This window comes from Vulpes vulpes, chromosome 1, assembly GCF_048418805.1.
Source record: "Vulpes vulpes isolate BD-2025 chromosome 1, VulVul3, whole genome shotgun sequence".
Classification (NCBI taxonomy): Eukaryota; Metazoa; Chordata; class Mammalia; order Carnivora; family Canidae; genus Vulpes; species Vulpes vulpes.
The window spans coordinates 68349548-68366313 of record NC_132780.1 but is presented as its reverse complement, the minus strand read 5'-3'; positions in this window follow the sequence as shown (position 1 = coordinate 68366313).

Here is a 16766-nt window from a genome sequence, read left to right as displayed (position 1 = left end):
TGCCTACCATAGTGTCCCCGAACACACCTCCCAGGGCATCACCTTTCCTTCACCTGAGACCTGGACCTCCTGTGATTTCAGGTCTTTCATGATGGCTCCCACTTAGACCTGGCCCCCTTGGTCAGTACCCCATGCCTCAGATACTTTCCACTAGATGACACAATGTCCCCTGACTTGTGACTCTCCCTATGGGCACTTGTACTTTATGGGGCAATCACCTCTGCCATTCCACATCAGTTATCATGGAGGACCAATGACCTAACCTATTTATATTTTGGCAGAGACTCCAAAAGCACATGGAAATAATGAGTTACCAATTCTCTAATTTCTACCCACTTCATGTATGGGCTCCATATTAGGCCAGCCCAGGAAATAGGAATGTGGTACCCAAGTGCACCTAGGACTCAAGAGCCACCGTTTAAATGCCTCCTGCCACCTGGTCTGTGCTTTCTGGAATTTTACTGTGATAGTTGGTTGTGTTTTCCTGTTTTAGGTGCATCTTCTGGTTAAGGTGGATAGACCACACCATTTGCACATAAATATATATATATATATATATATATATATATATACACACACACACACACATATACATGTAACTTACTGTATGTGTTATATGAATTATATGTATCTAACATATATTCATAAGTATATCCATATTTACTCCATTATGAAGCATCCATAACTAGTGTTCTGGCATTGACTACCAATTTTTTCCTACATGAATCAAAAGGAAAAGCTAGAACTCATGGGACATCTGGGTGGCTCCGCAGTTGAGCATCTGCCTTCGGCTCAGGTCATGATCCTGGGGTCCTGAGATCGAGTCCTACATTGGGATCCTTGCAGGGAGACTGCTTCTCCCTCTGCCTGTGTCTCTACATCTCTCTGTATGTCTCTTCATGAATAAATAAATAAAGTCTTTAAACACACACACACAAAAAGCTAGAACTCAGAGACCTTAAGGGTTATGGTTCAGGTTCTCCTTCCAGTTGATGTTTCTGGTTCTAGTTATAACCATCATTTGGTTTTTCATCAGGTGTGATTCTGTTTGGGCTCCTCATGCCAAACAATGCCCTCTGCTGATTCACACTAGTCCAGGACAAGTCACTTTCTCCTGCTGGTAGGAATAAAACTCCAGAAAGCTTTCAATCATCCTGGTATTGGCATGACCACTCTGCAATGTTGGGGTATATATATATATATATATATATACACTAATGTTTGTCTCAAGTTTTTCACTTAATTCCCTAAGATTCTATCTTTCTTAACCGCAGAAAGTTTGGAAGCTCTGAGTGTAGGTCTACCTCTCTTGTTGGGTCCGAAGGAGTTGTAGATGGGGTGGGAGAGGGGAGATACGGGCTCTTTCTGCACAAGGCTCAGACAAAATTGCTGCTAATACTGTTGCTTCTTGCTGCTGACGTTGGATGTGGCATAATCCACAATACTCGTCAGTCTGGGATGACCCTGCTTGGCCATAGGATTTCTCAGGGAATGAAAGCCCCATCCCTTGAGACTCTGACCATAAGATTTGACTAGTTGAGCCCAAGATCACAGCTCTGGAAGTAGCTCTTTATGTTCCATGAGAGAATGAATGGGCTGGCTCAGAGATATCTAGTACCTCATGGAGCCCAAACCAGCATCCCTTTCCTCTCTAGAAACCTCCCTCCAAGGATTACAACATCTTTCTTTTTAAGTCCTCAAAAAACAAAGTATTTGGCCACTCACTATTCCAAAAACATCGGTTGCCTTATCCTTCCCTTCTAAGAAAATTCTATCTTCATAATTCATAGGCAATTTCATCCAGCCTGCAACTCAAGGGCCTGATATTCTCTCTCAACAAAGAGGAAAATGTGCACTCAACTTGTGGAGATGCACCCCTCGAGTCAGTCACACTACTACATTAGCATTGTGAAAACTTAGTCTTTCAGATACAAATGTAATTATTTTTATTTTCTCTGTTTTAGTTAATTCACTTCTTACTTATTACCCCCAAATTTGTAAGCTATGGCACTTCAGGAGGTCTGTGAAAATCTCCAAAGAATGGGGCGCTTGGGTAGCTTGGTGGATTAAGCATCTGCTTTATGCTCAGGTAATGATCCTGGGGTCCTGGGATCAAGTCCTGCATCAGGCTCCCTACACAGTGGGGAACCTGCTTCTTTCCCTACCTCTGCCCTTCCCCTAACTCATGCTCTCTCATTCTTGCAAATAAATTTTTAAAATCTTAAAAACAAAAACAAAAAAAAAAGGAAAGAAAACCCCCAGAGAAAACAAATTCTGAAGCATTTTTTTTCTACAAACCACTGTGGTGCTTTTTGGAGACATCTTGCTGTTGTTGTTCAAATGTCTCTGACTCAAAGTGATATAAAGAACAACTTTGTAGGGGAATATCACAATTCTTCTTACTGGTTGGTACCTAAAGCTATCCACCATCTGTAGCTATTTCCCATCCACAAAAGTGAGGGGTGTTTCTTGTTTGTCACTGTGTGTTATCCTTGTTGCTGTTTTCTCTTTAGATATTTCATTCCCTCTTACATATGAGCTGGGGATGACTGACCTTCCACCATGCAAGATAATTTCTGGGGTGGTGACAGCAAGACTCTGTTCCCGGTGCCAGATGAGGAATAAGGCGCCACTGTAGTCCCCCCATCTCCCTTCCGCTCCCCTCCCCTCTCCTCCTCCCTGGTGGCAGCAGGTGTGAAGGAAAGAGCTTTGGGAACAGCAAGCCAGTGATCGAAGCATTCCAAGATAGAGTTTCGATTGTCTCAGCCTCTTGACCCGGCTGCTGAGGACCTTGTAATAACAGCAGCTCAGTGTGTATTGAATCAAATTATTATTACACGTATCTCAAAAAATTCTGACTTTATGAACAAGCAAAAGTGTCTGCGGAGCACTGCCCGGTCATGATAAGGTCTACCTGTCTCTACATTGATGCTTCCAGAGGAATTTGCTTAGCTTTTGCAGCAAATAAAAATGTAATTGCTGCAGAAAGTCTCTGTGCACAGCTCTTCCAATGGACAAGGCATGGCCGGGAGTCCCTGGTTGAATAGAGAGCTCTCTCCCTCAGCCTGCAGCCTCACAGAGAAGTTTGCCATCCAAAATGTCAAGTAATCATTGTTAGAATCATAACAATTTTCTAAACGTAGCTTTGCATGGAAGGTGGAGCTTTTTAAAATGGTATAAAGCAGCCTGCCCTGCCATCTTGTGGCCAACCCAAAGAAAAACACTCAATTCTATCACCAAAAACTAATAGTATGCCCTACGTTGAGTTTAAATAAGAATGTTTTTAAAAAAGAAAAGAAACACACTATTCAAAATTCACACTCAACACTTGATCCGTATCACATGAAACGACAAAGTCCACATTTCACAAAGAATGTTTCAGAAAACTGAAATAAGAAAAAGAAAGAGCCTTCAACTTGGCCCAACCTCACTGAACACTTATTTGGAACTCTGAATAAAAATTCATGAGCAAGCAGTTGCTAATGAAATTTATTGATTCACATACTTGGAGTGTACGGGTCAATGAGTTTTGACAAATGTAAAACAAACTTGTTCCTACTACGATTACATATAAAAATTTCCATCACCCCCAAAATTTCCCTCTTGCCATTTTGCCAAACCACATCCCATACTAGCCTAACCATTGATCTTTTTTTCTTCCATGTTATGCCAGCTCTAGAATTTTCAACAAACCGAATCATACAGTATCTTCTCTTTGTTCCCTGACTTCTTTCCCTCACCATGATTTTGAAATTTATCCATGTTTGCATGTAGGTAAAAGGAATTCAGTCCTTTTTATCACTGAATGTCATTTCCACTGTACAGATATACCACAATTTGTTTATTCATTCATTAGTTGGTAGATGTCAAGATTGATCCAAGTTGAGGCGATTATAAATAAATCAGTCTGAATATTTGTACACAAGTCTTTGTGTGGACACACACTTTTCATTTCTCTTGGTAAATGTCTAGAAATAAAACCAGACAATCATCTTGCTAGTGTGTGATAGCTTTAATAGGAAGCTGCTGGATCTTTTCCCAAGGTGGGTATATCATTTAACATTCCAACCATTAATGCATGACTTTACCTTCTGCACCACATCCATGCCAACAATAGGTAATGTTGGTCTATCTCATTTCAATCGGCCTAGTAGGTATGCTGTAATGTCTCACTGTGGCTTCAATGTGCATTGCCGTGGTCATTGATTATAAACATTTTTTGTATGTGCATTGGAAATATATATTTTGTCCACTGTCAAGTGTCATTATGCTTTCAGCAATCCATTATCTGTTAAGTAAATGAAAAAATCATAATAAAAATACTTTTTAAATTATATATATTCATCTATTGTGAAGTGTCTGTTGGAATTTTTGCCTGTTACTATTATTGAACTTTTGGAGTTCTTTACATATTCTGGCCTTTAGTCTTTTGTCAAATATATGTGTTGCAAGTATTTTTCTCCCAGCCTATAGATTGCCATCTTGTTGTACATATTTAGAATTGTTATGTCATCTAATGAACTGATCCCTTAATTATTATGAAGTGCTGGTCATTCCCCCTGGTAATATTCCTTGTTTTAAAGACTTCTTTGTCCAATACTAATATGTCCACAGCAGGTGTTTTGATAGCGTTTGTATGGACTATCTTTTTCCCATATCTGTGTATTTCCATGAGGCTTCTAGTACACAGCACTTGGTGGAGTCTTGTGTCTATCCAATGTGTTTTTTATTTGTAATGTTTGGGTCATTTACATTAATTGCAATGTACTTATATGGTCAGTTTTATACTGATAACCCTGCCATTTTTTTAAAATAATTGCCCCATATGTTCTTTGTCCCTGTTTTACGTCTTCCCATGTCTTTTCTTTGATTCTTATTTTTGTCTTTGTTTTTAGACTTTCAATGGTTGCTCTAGAGTTTATAAGCACCTTGAAATAATCACCATCTATGTTCAAATAATGTCATACCTCTTCACACACCTGTAAAATACTTAAAGCAATATACTTTCCTCTCTATTCTTTCTTTTACTTTATTTAAATTCAATCTGCCAACATATAGTATAATACCCAGTGCTCATATCATCATGTGCCCTCCTTAATGCCCATCCATTTCCTCTCTATTTTTTGTAATTTTGTGCTCTTTAACCTCTGCATGCTGTAACCCCCACAATGCAGTGTCATTATGCTTTCAACAATCAATGCTCTTGGAAATAGATGAAAAAAAATGTAAAAGAAAAAAAGTGTTTTCTATTTACACAACATTTACTGCTTCCAGTGTTTGCCATTCTTTTGTGTGAATCCAAATTTCTGTCTAGTGTCATTTTCTATGACCTAAAGAATTCTGTTCAATATTCCCAACAGACAGTGAGTATCCGCAGCTTTTGTTTTTATGAAAAAGGCTTCACTTGAAAATATTTGACATTACATAGATACCAGATTGACAGGGGTCTCCCTCCTCCCCCCCAAATTAACATAAGTAAGATGCTCCACTTTCTTTAGGTTTGCATAGTTTCTGTTGAGAAGTTTGTAATAATTCTTACATTTGGTCTACAATACATGATGTCTTATTTTTCCTCCAAGTACTTATTCGATTTTCTCCATTACTTATGTTAAGCAATTTGATTATGAAGTGCCTTTCTGAAAATACTTCCTGGGATATTTTTAACTTCTTCAATAATGTGTATTTGTATTTTATCAAATCTGAACTATTGACCATTATTTCTTCAATAATTACCCTTTCTTCTCTCATTTCTTCTGCTCCTACAATTTCATGTATGTTAGATTACTTGAATTTTCCCACATCAGTGAGGTTTTATTAAGTTTTTTTCAACCTTCTTTTTTTCTCTCTGTGCTTCAGTTTTAATCTTTCCATTCTTATGTCTGAAGTTTACTAGTGTTTTCTCTTGTCCACTATGCTGTCATTCCATCCAGCAAAATGATATTTTTCCCCTTTAGAAGCGACATTTGGTTCTTTCTGTGTTTCATTTCTTTCCTCAGTGCATTCCTGTTTTCCTTCAATTATCTGAGCATATTTGTAATATTTACAGTAGCTGTGTTAAGATCTTTGTCATTTCTGCATCTGTTTGTATTGACTGATTCTCTTCCTGGTCATAGGTCAAAATTTCCTGTCCTATTACATGTTGATAACTTTTTATAAAAACTTTGATATTTTTTATGTTAAATTGTTAAATGTTTGAATTGGTTTTTGTCCCTTTAAGAAGTATTGAATTTTTTTTTTTTTGACAGAGTTAATCCAGCTCATCCTTTTGAACTTGACATTTAAGCAAGGCCAATTCTAGATTAGTCCCCCTCCAGGGCTACTTTAGCCCTACTAGTAAGAAGTGACCCTTCTGTCATCTTAACTGGTTGCAGAGTGTTCAAAATGTCTCTCACTCTGGCTGAGTTAAATTTAAATGTCTCTTCGCCCTATTCTGGGTGAATGCTCAGAACTTTCACCTTATAGCTCCAGCTGTTGTTGTTTTCACAGCTTCTTAGAGTTTCACACGACACATGTCCAGATAAGTACCTAGCAAAGGTTCGAAGAATCTGTTAAGCAGGTTCCTGGAGTGTGTTCTCTGCAAGGCCCCCACCTCTTCTGTACTCTGTCCTGTGCATTTCAACACCTTTGTCTCTCCACCTACGGTCTCTGCCTCCTCTACTTGGTCAAGTCACTCACTGTGATCTCCCTCCTGCTCCAAGGCTCATTTCATCTGTTCTCTTCTCTCAAGGAACACAGTACTATACTGCTGGTTGTTCAGTATCTGAAATCAGTGGTTTCATTATTTAGTCCAGTTTTCTAATTTTTTATGGTAAGAAGGTATATCTAATCCCAAGTAATCCATCAATTGATAGAATAAGAATTCCCAGGAAGTGATCTTTTGATATTCAGTGAAAACCATGGTGTATTAGTTCCCTATGGTCACCATAACAAACTGCCACAAACTTGGTAGTTTCAAATGACTAGAAGCTATTCTCTCACAGCTCTGGAAGCCAGAATTGGAAATTGGGGTATTGTCAGGGCTGTATTCCCTATAGAGAAGTTAGAGGAACAGTTAGTCTGTTCTTTTTTCTTTCAGCTTCTGGTGACTGTCTGCATTCCTTGACTAGTGCTTATGTCACATGGGGAAAGTTGAGAACCAGATTGCAGTCTAATCTCCTGATTTAAAGATATGAAAACTGAGGCCCCAAAACATGGCATTGATATTCCCACTTGGGAAGCAGATGAAATGTAAGACTCCTAGACCTCATCCTCAGAGATTCTAAATTAATGGATTTGGACCGGCAATAGGGGATCTGAATTTTCCAAAATCCTAATGCAGGTGGACAGTGGACCGCACTGAGAAACACCATTCAGAAGGCTTTTGACCAGGAAATGAAGTTAATAAAAAAAGCCCACAAGCCAAAGGAACAGGGTACAACACCAGAGCAGACAGCTGATTAAAACTGCAGCCTCAGAACCAGTTCTAGATTGTGCTACCTTTATTAGACTGAAAAGTCTAGAACTGATATCATAGTCTCTGTAATAAAATAAACTCTGGCTTCCCTTAAAACATTATCACTAGATGTTTTCATCTGAATTCATGCTGAGACAGATTTCTTCTTCTATAAATCTAGACCTCTAACAAGCTGATCATGATGGAAAGCATTGGCCGTATTTGAGAGTCTCTTGCACCTATAAATTCACCAGGGAACGAGAAAACCCTAAAACACAAGTGCCTGATGAGTCATCTAGAGCAAATTTCCATCTTTAGGCTAGAAGTTTTTCCTAAAAATGAACACGTTCCTACATTCCCTATTAATGACAGTTATACAGTTGACCCCAGGAAATATCCTAACCAGGGACTCCACAGCAAATATTTTCAGATAATCTAATAGCTTTAGAGAGAAGGCACAAATGAAATGCACAATGGGATTAATTTAGTAATTTGTCCTTGAAACCGTTTCAGTATTCCATAGATCAATAGTAAACAAGGTAAAGATTTTTAAAGTGGTCTGCAATGATGTTTTCAAATGCTAGAGAATAACATCTACATGGAAGTTTACATGACTGGCATTTTTAGCTAAGGATCAGTTTGAAAATGATTTTTGTCTATGTGTCCTCAAAGCCAAACCACCAGTCAATTCAATCAACCCAAATATATTCAAAAATCACACTGGTTAGAAAAAAAAAGAAAAAAACCCTAATGACAACTGAAATTTCTACTTAAAAAGGTTAAATATTATTTTAAAAAAAACAAAGACACTAATGTTATAAGAGTTAATAGACATACACAATGGCATAATAACTCTTCTTCTTTACATCCATTGAAGGAAATGAATAATTCAGCTTGAGCCCTTAGCATTTACATTAGAAGGTAAACCAATAGATGATATGGGCTGAGCCTCATTCACCACAGCCTGCAGCATACAGAAGGGACTTAATAAATACTTGAACAATTCAATAGGCATTCCTATAGAATAGACTTATGTTTTTCTGGAATAAAAAGATCTTAAGTTTTAATAAAATTATTTTATTATTATTATTATTACAAAACTAATAATGTAAAAAAATCATGAATTTCAAAATGAGATGCTGAGTGAAATTTAATATTTCCTTCTGCTGAATTCTCTAACTCCTGACCCGACAAAATTAAACAGCAACAAATATCCTTTATCCCTCATATGTCTGTATACTGCATTTCATTTATACATGAGGCCTCAGCCAATTTAAATAAAATAACATTGTTTTTCAAAGATGAGCAATTACTAAGAAAAAAACAGCTTTAAAATATTGCGAATGTGATTCACAAATCTTTCAATAACAGCTATAGTTATTTGACTTTTTTTTTAATTTAGTTTATTTATTTGACAGAGAGAGAGAGCACAAGCAGGGGGAGTGGGAGAGGCAGAAGCAGGTTCCCCGTTGAGGAGGGAGCCTGACGAGGGACTCGATCCCAGGACCCTGAGATCATGACCTGAGCCAACGGCAGACATTTAACCAACTGAGCCACTTAGGTGCCTGATATTTGACTTTTTAAAAATCCCTTATTCCAGTCTATTCACGTAGTTACTGCTATTACCCTTTCCCTCTATTGGAAGCACACCAGCAGGTGACCGCAAATGGATCACACAGCATACTGAATAAAGAAAGTGGGATCTGGACTGAATATTTCCCCTTTTCACTATAAAGATTCCTGTATGTTTTTCAACTCAAGTGTCTCTATAGAAAGTCTTGAGTGAAAAACGATGTGTAAATGGAATGCAAAACATAAAATATTTTCTGCCATTTTAAATGAGTTAATATAAAAATAAGACTATGAAACTGGGGGTATGGGGTAGGCAGCATGGGGCATGGTGGGAAGGGGATGGTGATCAAATGACAGAAGAGTAAGCCCCAAAACTCCAAGCCAGCATTCTCATCAGTAATGATTTTCAGGAACAGATAGGCCCAAGCTATTAACTGAGACCCCTTGCCTGACTGCTTCCAGGAGTAGGGTCTCCCCTCAGCTTCTGGGGGATGTTCCACCAACCTGAGAGGTGGACCTGGAGGCTTGATGCTCACTGAGACTTCCCCCTGCAAGTACAACCACATTTCAACAAATCAGAAATCTATAAGTAAACATGATTCCAAGGCACTGCTAGATAATATTCAGACTCCCCCGTGATTCGAAAGGCCTGTCAAGATTTCTGGATGCTTTAGGATTAGTTTTGTAAAAATGGATTACTCTATTCACAAAGCATATCAGAAGCCATTAGTGCAGATGTACGGCTGGAGAGGAGTTAGCTCAACCGAGACCTTTGATGCAGAAAACTGAAAAGAGGAATCCTCCTCCCCTAGCCAGATAAAAAAGCTACATAACTGCAAAAACACTGTTTTTTTTTTTTTTAACCCACCAGAGACCTGAGGTCACAGAGCAAATAAGTGGCCTAAAATCTAAGGAAAGAGAAACCCTGGCTCACCTGTCAGAGCGGGGCGGGGAGAGGTGCCAGATAACTGCCAGCAGATGAAGAATTGAGCCAAAAAGTAGTAAAAACTCCTAAAGGCCAGTGTGGGCAAGCCTGAGTGTACACAACCTCTAGGAGCCAGAGACACAGGAGCCTCCTCACATGCTCCCATTAGGGACAGAGAAAGCCATGGGTCTGGTGCAGCCTGGAGGAGGGATGGTTCGCTGTTGCAGACAAAGCACCAGGTGTCTCCGGGTTCTTCCTCTCCTGTGAAATAAAACTCTAAGCCACTAGTAGAGGCGTGAACCCCATCTTTCCCTGGACACATTAGATGTCCCCACGGACCTGGGGACAGGGTAAAAGAGAGAAAGTTCTCTGCCTTGAGAAAGGTGACGGAAATTCCTGAACTCAGGATTCCAAACCACTACAGTGGGATCTTCCACAACTGGAGGAGGAAAAGAAAATCCACGCCACACAAGACCTCCCAGAAGCACAGAAAAAAACCCATGAGTGAGGTACATAGGACCTGCCTAACACTGAGGCTAATCAGGGACCACAGAGAAATATGCTCCCTCCCAGGTGCCCCCACCAGGCTTGCAAGCATGAGAAACAAGGGACAGCAGCTTCCCGCTTTGGAAGCCCCCTGTTGTGGGCTAAATTGTGCCTCCCCCAAATATATGTGTCAGTCTTAACCCCTGGTACCTGTAAAAGTGACTTCATTTGGAAATAGGATCTTTGGAGATGTAATCAAGTTAATTGAATCATTGCAATCAAATAATTGAAATTGTTCTTGTTTTATATTAGTTGCCCTATATTTCATCCCAAAGTTTCCCTTCCTTATTTGATCTTCTCATAACTATCTAAGCATATCCTATTTGTGTTCATTTCATTTCCAAACTGAAGCAATAAAAGTTCTCCAAAAAGTTTTTTTAATTAGAAAAGAGCATACAACTTTTTTAATTAGTCAAAACTTTTGCAAAGATTGACAGCTTTATGAGGAAAATCAGGTCCCACAATTCAATACATTTTATCCCATTATGATCTTTTGTCTAAGAGGTTTACAATTAAGTCATATGGGGGGACAAACCAACCCCTTCAGAAAATCTTAGTTGAAGCTTCTGCGTTCGGCACAGTCTGGAGTCCACATGTTAGAGAAATAATTGTGGATAAGTCTGAGAATACTTTTTAAAAAGTCGTTTTGGTCAAGGTTAGAATAAGACTTTAAAATGTTATGCAAATAAAGATCAAGCACCCTTTGACAACTAATTCGTTCATCCATCAAACATTATTAAATGCCTACTATAGGGGCGCCTGGGTGGCTCAATGGTTGAGTGTCTGCCTTCAGCTCAGGCCGTGATCCCAGGGTCTCTGGATCAAGTCCTGCATCAGGCTCCTTGCAAGGAGTCTTCTCCCTCTGCCTGTGTCTTTGATTCTCTCTCTCTCTCTCTCTCTCTCATGAATAAATAAATAATATCTTTTTAAAAATAAAAATTAATAAATGCCTACTATATACCAGGTACTTTCCAAGACATTTGAGATATGTCAGCAAACAAAACAAAACAAAAATACCCATGCCTTCAAGGAACTTACCTTTTGGCAGAAAGATACTAAGAGAGAGGAAAGTAAATGACACAACGTTTTAGAAGGTGGTAAATATTCTGGAGGGAAAAGAAAAGCAAGAGAAAAGGAAAATAGCTAGAGCAGGTCACACTACAGAATGGAAACAGAACAGGGCAGAGACACATGTGGAATTTGGAGAGAAGGGACACCTGGGTGGCTCAGCGGTTTAGTGCCTGCCTTCGGCCCAGGGCATGATCCTGAAGACCCAGGATGGAGTTCCACGTCAGGCGCCCTGCATGGAGCCTGCTTCTCCCTCTGCGTATGTCTCTGCTTCTCTCTCTGTGTCCCTCATGAATACATAAATAAAATCTTTTTAAAAAAAAAAAGGAATTTGGAGGGAAAATACAATCAACAGATCAAATTAAATAATCCATATTTACAAATCCATTAAAATGTGACTATTTTATCTGTTTGATGTTTCTTAATGATTATCAACTGTGCTCATACTCTATGCTTACTGGGGCTTCAACTATTATACTCAATATCCATCTACAATCACATATTCGCACTTACACAAAATTCTAATATGCATAAATGTATGCATGAGTATCTTGCCAACTGTGGCAAGAATTTCAACTCTAGGATGTATGGAATTCCACTGTTTCTTCCTGGGCTTGTAATTAGAGATAGATGTTTCAGTTTAGAAACGGAACAGAAAGCAGATGGCTAAGCAGGAGTGAAGGATTTTTACAATGAAGTCCTAGGAGTAAAGGATGTGAAGAGGATATAAGACCAGGACTTAGGGGGCGCCTGGGTGGCTCAGTCAGTGAAGCAGCTGCCTTTGGCCAGGTCATGATCCCAGGGTCCTGGGATAGAGCCCCATGTCAGGCTCCCTGCTCAGCAGGAAGCCTGCTTCTCCCTCTGCCCCTCCACCCACCTATTCTCTCTCTCTCTCTTTCTATCTCTCTCTCTTTCTCTCTCTCTCTCAAGTAAATAAATAAAATCTTTAAATAAAATTAAGTTAATTTAAAGGAGGATAAGAACAGTAACCACTGTGGTGGCAGAATGAGGATTAAATGAATGAATATACAAAAGGCACATGAAGCATCAAGGTAGGTATTCACAGGTTTGTCAGCCTGTCACTGTTTTAGGCTGGGTGGGTAGAGTCGACAAAACCAACTTACATCCTGAAACTCTTGGAGCTGACATTCAGGCTGAGGGGAACAGGAATAAATAAAACAAATAAGTTAGAGAGGGAGACAAACCATAAGAGACTACTTACTCCAGGAAACAAACAAAGGGTTGTGGAAGCAGAGGTGGGCAGGGGGTGGGGTAACTGGGTGACGGGCACTGAGGAGCACACTTGATGGAATGAGCACTGGGTGTTATACTATATGTTGGCAATTTGAATTTAAATTTTAAAAAATGTAAAAAAATAAAGTTCTAATAAGACTATAAAATAAATAAATATAAATTTTAAAAACAAAGCAAATAATTCGGGTATCACATACCACATATGTTTTGGAGAAGAATTAAGCAGAGACAGGGCAGTTGTAATTTTGAATTAGGGGTCATAGAAGACTCCACCAAGTCACCCTTGAGCAAAGGCTCAGTCCACAGAGAGGGACCTGAGGATGTCAGGCAGAGGGGAGCCTGCACCCCTTGAAACCAGAGCGTTCCAGGGAGTTCTGGGTGGAATGACCCAGGAGAGGAACCAGCAGGAGGGGTCACAGAATGATGGGTGGGAAGACCCCATTGAACCCGATGGCACAAGTAGTAGGAACACTGGAATCTACTCTGAGGGACTAGGGTGCAGCAAGGTATCTGGGAGCAGGAGCCCTTGCCTTGGGTCTTCCGAAGGACCCTTCTGGCTGTTGAGCTGAGGGCAGGAGTGGGGGGAGACCAAAGAAAGAAGCAGGGGAACCAGAATGAAGTGATGGCTGTAATCCAGGCAAAACATGACCTTGGCTGAGTGTAACGTGGCACCCAGGTGGCTTTGGCAGGTGAGAGTCCTGTGATTTCAGATCTCCTCTGAGGGTAAAATAAGCAGAGCTATTTTTAGTGGGGAACGTGACATTCAATATCCATCATCACTCACTTGATGAGTTCTTGTCACAGCAGATGAGCCAAGGTGGTGGGGGCAGTGACAGCTAGTAACTGAAATGCTTTTCATCGTGTCTTTAAGATATTTTGCCAACTCAGATGTTCAATCTCTGATTCTGCAGACGTAGACAATCTGAGTGTCAACACTCCATGATGCCACTCGTATACGGCAAAAGTAAGTTCAAAGTTCAATTGACATATTTCATATAGGTGGCAAAGAATTCATATTTTCTGATATTAGGCTGAGGAATGTGCAGTGAGTCAATAAGATAAAATCTATGAACAGGCAGGCTGGAAACACAACGGATGCTGGGTGTCAATCAGGAATGGACATGTCCACATCCCGGCCAGCGAGGCACTGTTCACGGACATGAAATCTACCCAGAATCTGGAATATGTTATTTGTGTGACCTCATCATTAGTCATGGGCAGAGGAAAAATCTCTTCCTCTACCCTTCAAGGTCTTCCAGCCAGGCTGAGAATTAAATTTACAGGAGGACAGATTAACAGGAAAGGAAAAACCCAAAGTTCTATTACCTGCACACAGAGGCTCAACAATGAAAAGGACCAGGAGAGGCAGTTCTTACACATTTTAGACAAAAACACAATACATTTGTGAGGAATTGACAGGATTTCGAAAACAGGTGTTTGGGAGCTTTAACTAGTAGAGAATTCTAAAAGGAATTCGGGCTGAAACGGTAGATTAGAAAAAAAATAACAAAGTTTGCTTCTAGGGCTTTCTCAGCTTTAAAGTCTCCATCTCTGATAATAAGGATGTCTTTTTACTTCTTAGTATAAAGAAGGTATTTTGTTTCCTGTTTTCCTGCTCGGGGGGTGGAGGCTCTGAGACAAGGCTCTGAGTGTCCTTGTATCAGCTGCTGCCTAAGTAACTTTATTTAAAATAATCAATATGCCAAAGCAGCACCTCTCAGGGCGGCCTGCCCTTGGCCCCTACACAGGTGTATTGCATTTTGTCTCCCATCTTAGGCTCATCCTTCTGGAGAAATGTATAGAAATGGGAGCGTCTCCAAAGTTAGGAATAGTATCAGAATTGCTAAGGCTCTGCTGTCAACATCCAGAGAGACTATTAAAACCACAAGTTCACTTAAACTGCAGTAGATGAGCTTTAGGTTAGATTCTGCAAACAAGGTTTCTTTGTAGAGAGAGTTATATCTACAAAAGGGATGTCATCTTTTCTCGGTGAAATTTAAGGATTTCTGGGCACATGGTGGGGAAAGAGACAAAAATACCAAAAGCAGAACAGTTTTTGGATAGTTTCAGAGTGGACCCACCAAGATACAGAAGAGATGCCAGGAACCCCCAGACCCCGCTACAGTGCAGGGTGACAGAGGCAGCACCCGACCCCCAGCCCGTAGCAAGCAAGTGACAAAGCCAAGCTAAGCCACACCAAGAAGATCATCTCAATCTCAATTAACAGTGCCATGCCCTTTGTAAAGCAACAGATACATTTTTTTTTCTACAGATGGGCTCCTTGTCAAGGACATGAATATATAAATCTGAATTCCAAACATATATTAAAACATTTCTTTGGGGGCACTGGGTGGCTCACTCAGCTGCGTGTCTACCTTCCGCTTTGATCGTGATCCCAGGGTCCTAGGATCGAGCCCCTCATCAGGCTCGCTGTTTGATGGGCAGCCTGCTCCTCCCTCTCCACCACTTGTGCTCTCTCTCTCTCTCTTGAATAAATAAATAAAATCTTTTCTAAAAATAAATAAATAATAAAACATTTCTTTGTATAATAACATATCTTAGTCTCTCTTTCGGGAATCATGACCAGTTTCAGTTTAAACAGTGCTACTCAGGGTAAGTGACTCCAGACAATTCTATTCATCTTTGCTTCCCCAGCACTGGCCAGCGCAGACTCAGGACTCAGTCAAATGTAGGGAGTTAATGCCTGGCTGCATGAAATCATAAAGACACACTGATCCGAGCTCTGTAAGGAAAAGAAATCTAATGAAGCCAGCAGAGGAGAGGTTTTATGAGGATGCCACAGGCCAGAGCAGGAGAAAGCAGGGAGCAGCTCTTAGCCCTGGGGGGGCGGGGGGGGGGATGCAGCACATCTCATCTCAGCCTCGGTCCCCATGTTACAGGGATTTCATTCCATTAGCACCCACGGTTCTTGGTCAGCCACTTGGAAGAATGAAGAGGTGGACCCGACAGAGTGGGCAGGAAAGCAAAGTTTATTGAGTGACAGTATGAAGCCCCTGGAGAGGGAGAGGGCCCGAGAGGGTTACTGCTTCGGCATTCACACCTAGGGGGTTTTATAAGCTCTTTTGCACAACTATCTTGAGCATCCTGAGTGGGGGTCCCCCTGTGGACTGGCTGCTCAGGTGCGCCCATCAGGTCTTGGATCACACACCTGTCTGCCTATTGGGTTACTGTTCATGGGTTTCTGGCCTTTGGGGCTGACATCTGGACACTAGCTGCCTCAACATGTAGCAATGATCCATGTTTTCTGGTTAACTGTTTTGTTTCAGGATGTTTTGCAAAAGCCTCTCCTGCAGAAGCTGTGAGACAGGATGCTATTTGGTTTGTCTGTGCCGTCAAACAGGATGCTAGTGCGGTTTCGTCTTAGCGGGCCCGGCTCCCTGTTTTCTTATGGGAGACCCTGGCCCTGACTACTAAGGGTCCAATTAACTCCTAACACACACACATGCACCATGTCTTCTCTGTCCTGCCCCTCATGGGCTTTCTTTCCTCACTGTTGCAGTGTTACCATCCCTGCCACCCACAGCTCCGCCCCCATCCTGGACGCCCCTGCAGTTTAGTGGGAAATTTGCACACTTGAGTCCTGAAATCTTTCTTTGGCCACAGAGGCCTGCTGGCTCATGCAGGAGCAACGCTGAGCCCATCAAAGAGGGGATGGAACAAGTCACTCCCCCAGTGTCCACACTCCCAGGTGGGTTCATTCAGAGCCTAGGTCTCCCTGAGCCTTCCACGTGTCCCTAGCAGGCCTCCAAAGCAAGTCTCTTGTGGGACTTGATCACCTCAGTAGTTATCATGAATCACAATTACCTCTCATTTTGAAAGAAAGAACACCAGAGGAAATTAAGGCACTAAGACAATTACCACCATGCTTAGATCCCTGTCTGGTCCCGCCAGGACACACAGCAGAGATGGGGAAAGTTCTACTTCAGCCACTGGATGCTCCAATAAATA